The 8367-nt window shown below is 43.9% G+C and overlaps 1 pseudogene; it reads right to left on the reverse strand.

The window, feature by feature from the left end:
• Positions 1 to 3715: 3715 nt before the first annotated feature.
• LOC123396824 lies at positions 3716 to 5064 on the reverse strand (annotated as a pseudogene).
• Positions 5065 to 8367: the final 3303 nt, after the last annotated feature.

Raw genomic sequence — 8367 nt, forward strand, 5'->3', positions numbered from 1 at the left:
TGGAGATGAGATGGTGCTGATGAAGATGTTGGTGGTGACGAGTCCCCTCCGATGAGAGGAGTGTTGGTGATGACGATGGCGACGATTTCCCCCTTTGGGAGGGAAGTTCCCCGGCAAGATCGTCCTACCGGAGCTCTAGATTGGTTCTGCTCAAGTTCCGACTCGTAGCAGCGGCGAATCCACGAAAAAGCCTCTCCCTGATTTTTTCCCGGACGAAACCCTTCATATAGCAGAAGAGGGGGGCCAGTGGGCTAGCAGGCTTCCCACAAGCCCCCTAGGCGCGACTAGGGGGTGGCCGCGCCTAGCAGGCTTGTGGCCACCTGCTGGCGCCCCTCCGGCGCTTCTTCGGCCCAGTATTTTTTATAAATCAAGAAAAAAATCATCGTTGATTTTTACGGCGTTTGAAGTTGCGCAGAATAGGTATCTCCAACTTGCTCCACTTTGAGGCCAGAATTCCAGCTGCCGGCATTCTCCCTCTTCATGTAAACCTTGCAAAATAAGAGAGAAAAGGCATAAGTATTGTACCGTGAAGTGAAATAACAGCCCAAGAAGCGATAAATATCAACATGATGCAAAATGGACGTATCATGCTCCCGCTCACTTCTTTGGAAATACAAGTTTCTCATAAACTTTGTATAAAACCAATAACTTTGATCATCTCATCAAAGTGTATATTCCAACTCCGAGATGCTTGCTCCAGTCCATAGAAGGATCGCTGGAGCTTTGCATACTTGTTAGCACTCTTTAGGATCGACAAAATCTTCTGGTTGTATCACATACAACCTTTCCTCAAGGAAACCGTCGAGGAAACAATATTTTGACATCCTATCTACAAGATTTCATAAATGATGCAGCAACTGCTAACATAATTCCAACAGACTTTCAGCATCGCTACGAATCATAAAGTCTCATCATAGTCAACTCTTTTGAACTTTGTCGAAAACATCTTTGCGACGAGTCGAGCTTTCTTAATGGTGACTTTTCACCATCATCATCTGTCTTCCTTTTAAAGACCCATCCATAGTTGATAGTCCTATGACCATCAAGTAGTTCTTCCAAAGCCTATACTTTGTTTTCATACATGGATCCTCTCTCGGATTCCATGGCCTCCAGCCATTTGTCGGAATCCGGATCCACCATCGCTTCTCCATATCTCGTAGGTTCATTGTTGTCCAACAACATGATCTTCAGAACAAGGTTACCGTACCACTCTGGAGTAGCACGCGTCCTTGTTGACCTACGAGGTTCGTTAGTTTCTTGAAGCGAAGCTTCATGATCATTATCATCAGCTTCCACTTCAATTGATGTAGGTGCCATAGGAACAACTTCCTGTGCCCTGCTACATACACTGGTTGAAGTGATGGTTCCATAACCTCATCAAGTCTCCACCATACTCCCACTCAATTCTTTCGAGAGAAACTTTTCCTCGAGAAAGGATTCATATCTAGAAACAAACGCTCTTGCTTCCGGATCTGAGATAGGAAGTATACCGAACTGTTTTGGGTGTCCTATGAAGATGCATTTATCCGCTTTGGGTTCGAGCTTATCAAGCTGAAACTCTTTCACATAAGCATCACAACTCCAAACTTTTAATAAATGACAACTTAGGTTTCTCTAAACCATAGTTCCACTCGGTGTCATCTCAACGGAATTACGTGGTGCCCTATTTAAAGTGAATGTGGTTGTCTCTAATGCCTAACCCATAAACGATAGTGGTAATTTGATAAGAGACATCATAGCCTCCACCATATCTAATAGGGCATGTCCATGACATACGGACACACCATCAGTCTATGGTGTTCCAGGTGGCATGAATTGTGAAACAAATTTCACATGAAACTATTTTCACCTTGTCTTAAACGTTTACCAAACTCGCAACTCAGATATATATGTTTACCTCCACGATCACATCGTAGACATATTATCCTCTTGGCAAGATGATATTCAACTTCACTCTGAAATTACTTGAACCTTTTTCAATAATTCAGACATGTGTTTCATCAAGTAAATACACTAGTATCTACTCAAATCATTTGTGAAGTATGAACATAATGATATCCACTACGTGCCTCAGTACTCATTGGATTGCACACATCAAAATGTATTACTTCCAACAAGTTACATTCTTGTTCCATCTCACTGGAAAAAGTGGTCTTCAGTCATCTTGCCCATGTGGTATGATTTGCATGTCTCGAGTGATTCAAAATCAAGTGAGTCCAAACGATCCATCCGCATGGAGTTTCTAGATGCGTTTATACCAACAGGAATGGTTTGCATGTCTCAAATGTTTCAAAAATGAGTGAGTACAAAGATCCATCAGCATGGAGCTTATTCATGCATTTTATACCAATATGACTCAAGCAGCAGTGCCACAAGTAAGTGGTACTATCATTACTACTTTGTATCTTTTGGCAACAATATTATGAACATGTGTATCACTACGATCGAGACTCAATAAACCATTCATTCTAGGTGCAAGACCATTCAAGGTATCATTCAAGTAAACATAATAACCATTATTCTCTTTAGATGAATAATCGTATTTGCCATTAACATAATCCAATCATGTCTATGCTCAACGCAAACACCAAATAACAATTATTTAGGTTTAACACTAATCTCGATGGTAGAGGGACCGTGCGATGTTTGATCATATCAACCTTGGAAACACTTCCAACACACATCGTCACCTCGCCTTTAGCTAGTCTCCGTTTAATCCGTAGCTTTCATTTCGAGTTACTAACAGTTCGCAATCGAACCGGTATCTAATACCCTGGTGCTACTAGGAGTACTAGTAAAGTACACACCAATATCATGTATATCCAATATACTTTTGTCGACTTTGCCATCCTTCTTATCTACCAAGTATCTAGGCTAGTTCCTCTTCAGTGACTGTTCCCCTTATCACAGAAGCACTTAGTCTCGGGTTTGGGTTCAACCTTGGTTATCTTCACTAGAGGAGCAACTAGTTTTCCATTTAATGAAATATCCCTTCATGCCCTTTCCCTTCTTGAAACTAGTGGTTTTACAAACCATCAACAACTGATGCTCCTTTTCGATTTCTAATTTTGCGGTGTCAAACATCATGAATGGCTCAAGGATCATCATATGCATCCTTGATATGTTATAGTTAATCACGAAGCTCTAATAGCTTGGTGCCAGTGACTTTGGAGAACTATCACTGTCTCATCTGGAAGATCAACTCCCACTCGATTCAAGCGATTGTAGTACTCAGACAATCTAAGCACATGCTCAACGATTGAGCTCTTCTCCTTTACTTTACAGACAAAGAATCTTGTCGGAGGTCTCGTACCTCTCAACAAGGGCACGAGCATAAAATCCCAATTTCATCTCTTGGATCATCACTTATGTCCCGCGACGTTCGAAACGTCTTTAACGCCTCAATTATAAGTCGTTCAAGCAATATGCACTGAGCTATCATGTGGTTATAAAAAACGTGCGTGTCGGATGTTCGCAACATCCACAGATCATGCTTGGGGTTCAACACATCGAGCGGTGCATTAAGGACATAAGCCTTCTTCTTAGAAATGAGGACAATCCTCAGTTAATGGACCGAGTCCGTATAATTGCTACTTCTATCTTTCAACCATATTTTCTCTAGGAACGTATCAAATACCGTAGATCAGGATGTAAGTGGTCAGTTCCTTGGACGTTGTGGGACTTGCCTGCATTAGCCATCAGTTTTTACGTGGGATTACGTGGTTGTCCAATAAAATTTTATGTGGGACATGTGGCGTTCATATGCGGCCGCATATACGACCCAGAAGATCCACTGATCGACCCAGGCCTTCTTGCCATTGTACACTAAGATGGCGCCAAGGCTTCTCGCCGGGTTAATCCCAGTGCCGCTGATCGGGATGGTGGCCAGGTGCGCCATCAGCACCGCGAACCCGATGAGCAGCGACGCCAACACTAGCACGTGGGAGTCCCGCGCCATGCGCTTCGGGTCGGTCGCCGAGAACACGGTGTAGACGAGAAAGAACGTCCCGGCGGCCTCGGCCACCAATGCCCCCGCCTTGGAGTGGCGCTACCTCGTTGGCGTCGCCGCCATACAACTCGTAGTGGTGTGCGCCGTGCACAACCCTAACCATTGCCGCGCCGCAGATGGCGCCGAGGAACTGCGCCGCCACATAGAAGAAGGCTCTTGGAAGCGAGACCTTCCTCGCCAACAGCAGCCCGAACGTCACCGCGGGGTTGATGTGGCCGCATATACGACTAGGTAGTGGTGCCCTATCTAGCTGTCCATTGATACGTCTCCATCGTATCTACTTTTCCAAACTCTTTTGCCCTTGTTTTGGACTCTAATTTGCATGATTTGAATGGAACTAACATGGATTGACGTTGTTTTCAGCAGAATTGCCTTGGTGTTATTTTTGTGCAGAAATCAAAGTTCTCCAAACGTCTTGAAAATTTACGGGGAGCATTTTTGGAAAATATGACAAATATCTGCGCCAAGTTCCACCTAAGGGATTGGGCCAGTGGGCCACAAGCCCTGCCTCCGCCACCCCCTGGTGGCGGTGGGCAAGCTTGTGGGGCCCACACAGCTCTGCCGCCCCCAACCTCAGCTCTATAAGTTCACTTTCGTCCCAAAAAAAATAAAAATAAAAGATTTCGTCGCGTTTGCGATACGGAGGCGCCGCCACAACCTGTTCTTCATCTGGAGGGAAGATATGGAGTCCGTCTTGGGCTCCGGAGAGGGGAAATCGTCGCCATCGTCATCATCAACCTTCTTCCCTCTCCAATTCCATGAAGCTCTTCGTCGTTCGTGAGTAATCTATTCGTAGGCTCGCTGGGCGGTGATGAGTAGGATGAGATCTATCATGTAATCGAGTTAGTTTTGATGGGGATTGATGCCTTGTATCAACTATGTTCTGAGATTGATGTTGCTACTACTTTGCCATGCTTAATGCTTGTCACCAGGGCCCGAGTGCCATGATTTCAGATCTGAAATTATTATGTTGTCACCAATACATGTGTGTTTTAGATCCGATCTTGCAAGTTGTAGTTACCTACTATGTGTTATGATCCGGCAACCCCGGAGTGACAATAACCGGAACCACTCCCGGTGATGACCATAGTTTGAGGAGTTCATGTGTTCACCAAGTGCTAATGCGTTGGTCCGGTTCTTTATTAAAAGGAGAACCTTAATATCCCGGAGTTTCCTTTTGAACCACACTGCCACGGGAGGGATGGACAATAGATGTCATGCAAGTTCTTTTCCCTAAGCACGTATGATGACACACGGAATGCATGCCTACATCACATTGACGAACGGGAGCTAATCACATATCTCTCCGTGTTATAGCTGTTGCATGATGAATATCATCCAAACAAATCACCGACCCATTGCCTACGAGTTTGTCCTACTGCTGCTGTTACTAGTCTTACTCTGCTACTGTTACTTGTCTTGCTCTGTTGCTGTTACTTGTCTTGCTTTGCTGCTACTACTGTCGCTTTCTCTGTTGCTACTTGCTACTGCTGTCACTACTGTTGTTCCTTGCCACTGCCGTTACTCCCTACTTTGATGTTACTACTTTGCTTGCAGATACTAATCTTTCAGGTGCGGTTGAATCAGACAAATTCAGCTGCTAATACTTGAGAGTATTCTCTCACCTCCTGTCTGGCGAACCAACAAATTTGGGTTGAATACTCTACCCTCGAAAACTGCTACGATCCCACGCGCTGGTGGGCTGTCAACAACATTCTTCTAGTTTCGATTGCCGGAGAGTGCTAGCAGCATTCTTCTGGTGCCGTTGCAAGGGAAGGTCTGCTGTTACGGAGTCATCATTTTTCTGGCGCCGTTGCCGGGGAGGTATTGCTATATTCTGTGAGTTACTTGGGATTTATATCTGCTGATCACTATGAAGAAACTGAAGGATCCAAAAACCAAAGTCTTGCCCTCAACTACGAGGGGAGGTAAGGAATTGCTATCTAGCTCTGCACTTGATTCACCTTCAGTTATGAGTAAGTTTGCGAAATCACCTCCTGCTAGAAATCTTGATATGTCGCCTGTGCTTGATGATGCTTATGATGCTACTGCTAGAGATGCTATGCTTGATACTATGCCTGATACTGCTTTGCCTGATATTGCTAGAGATGCTAGGCTTGATGATGCTAGAGATGCTATGCCTGATGATACTATGCTTGATACTGTTGGAGATGCTTTGCTTGATACTGCTTTGCCTGATGATGCTATACTTGATACTGCTAGAGATGTTACTTTGCCTGATGTTCCACTAGGGGTGTTACTTGATGCTCATATTGCTAGAGTTACTGCCAATGCTCGTGATGCTTCTGACACTGCCGATACTATTGAGATAGAACCTGCTTTTGCTCCTGCTAGATCTAGCTCTCCTAGATATGAATTGCCTGATATACCTGAGGGTTACGTTATGGAGGGAGAGATAGCTGAGGATTTTCTTGCGTGTAAGGATGCCTATGACGCTGAGAAATTACTTCTCAAGTGGAAGGAAAAATCTCTGAAAGCTAGGATGAAATACGACCCGAAGTTTGCCACTTCACCTATCTTTATCACCGATAAGGATGATGAATTCTCTGTAGATCCTGAGATAATCTCTCTAGTCAAATCTTATCCTTTTCACGGTTATGAGTCTGAGACGGTCGTAGCCCATCTTGCCAAACTACACGATATAGCCACCCTTTTCACTAATGAGGAGAAGATCCGCCACTACTATATCCTTAAGTTGTTTCCTTTCTCTCTAAAGGATGACGCTAAAGCCTGGTTCACCTCTCTTGCTCCTGGATGTGTGAGTAGTCCCCAAGATATGGTCTATTACGTCTATGAGAAATATTCCCCTGCCCATAAGAAGCAAGCTGCCTTGCAGGAAATATACAACTTTGCTCAACTCCAAGAAGAGAGTCTCCCACAAGCTTGGGGGAGGCTCGTCCAGCTACAAAATGCTTTGCCTGATCACCCTCTTAAGAAGAACGAGGTACTTGATATCCTCTATAACGGACTTACCGATGCCTCTAGAGACCACCTAGATAGTTGTGTCGGTTGTGTTTTTAGGGAACGAACTGTAGAACAAGCTGAGACCGTACTAAATAACATCTTGATCAATGATAATGCTTGGACTATTCCCAAACCACCTCCTAAGCCAATTCCTAAGAAAAGAGGTATTCTATTCCTCAGTCCCGAAGATATGCAAGAAGCCAAGAAACCTATGCAAGAGAAAGGCATTAGATCTGAAGATGTTGAAAATCTACCACCTATCGAAGAGATCCATGGTCTCGATAAACCGATACAAGTAGTAGAAGTGAATTCTCTGCGTAGGTTGGATGAGAGTGATATTCCTTTTGATAAACCCGCTAGCCTATGATTTGATGAATTTGACAACTTTGTTGCCAAACAACAGAGTTTCAATGATTATGTTAGCAGACATTTGGAACAAAGTACTCGTATGCTTAGCCATTTAAGTGCTTGTGTAGGCAGAAATGTCAATGATCTGAAGCTTCTGAGTAAACATGCCTTTATGATTACTACTCAGGTAGAACAAGTACTTAAAGCTCAGAATGACCTGCTCAATGAATTAAATGACAACTCTGTCAGAGTCATTACTAGAGGAGGTAAAATGACTCAGGAACCTTTGTATCCTGAAGGTCAGAGAATTGATCAAGATTCTCAAGGAATCAATGCTGATACACCTAGCCATCCTAAGGAGAAGAAGAAGGATGATAGAAGCCTGCATGTTAGTTCACCAAATACTGTCACACCTGAAGAACCTAATGATATTTCTGCGTCTGATGCAGAAACACAATCTGGTGATGAACACGAACCTGGTGACAATATGGACAGTGATGGTCATAATAATGCTCAAGCTAGCAATGATGAGGATGTGGAGATTGAACCTACGGTTAATCCTGATAACCCACAACCTAAGAGATACGATAAGAATGACTTCACTGCTAGGAAGCATGGTAAAGAAAGGGAGCCATGGGTTCAGAGATCTATGCCCTTTCCTCCTAAGCCGTCCAAGAAAAAGGATGATGAGGATTTCGAGCGCTTCGTTGAGATGATAAGACCCATCTTTCTGTAGATGCGGTTAACTGATATGCTCAAGATGTCTCCGTATGCCAAGTACATGAAAGATATCGTGACTAATAAACGGAAGATACCAGATCTTGAGATCTCCACCATGCTTGCCAACTACACTTTCAAAGGTGGAACTCCTAAGAAACTTGGTGATCCGGAGTGCCCACTATACCTTGTTCTATTAAAGGAAACTACGTAAGAACTGCCTTATGTGACCTTTGAGCCGGTGTTAGTGTTATGCCACTCTCTCTTTATCGTAGACTTGAATTGGATAAGTTAACACCCACTGAAAT

The sequence above is a fragment of the Hordeum vulgare genome, chromosome 5H, assembly GCF_904849725.1.
Source record: "Hordeum vulgare subsp. vulgare chromosome 5H, MorexV3_pseudomolecules_assembly, whole genome shotgun sequence".
Lineage (NCBI taxonomy): Eukaryota > Viridiplantae > Streptophyta > Magnoliopsida > Poales > Poaceae > Hordeum > Hordeum vulgare.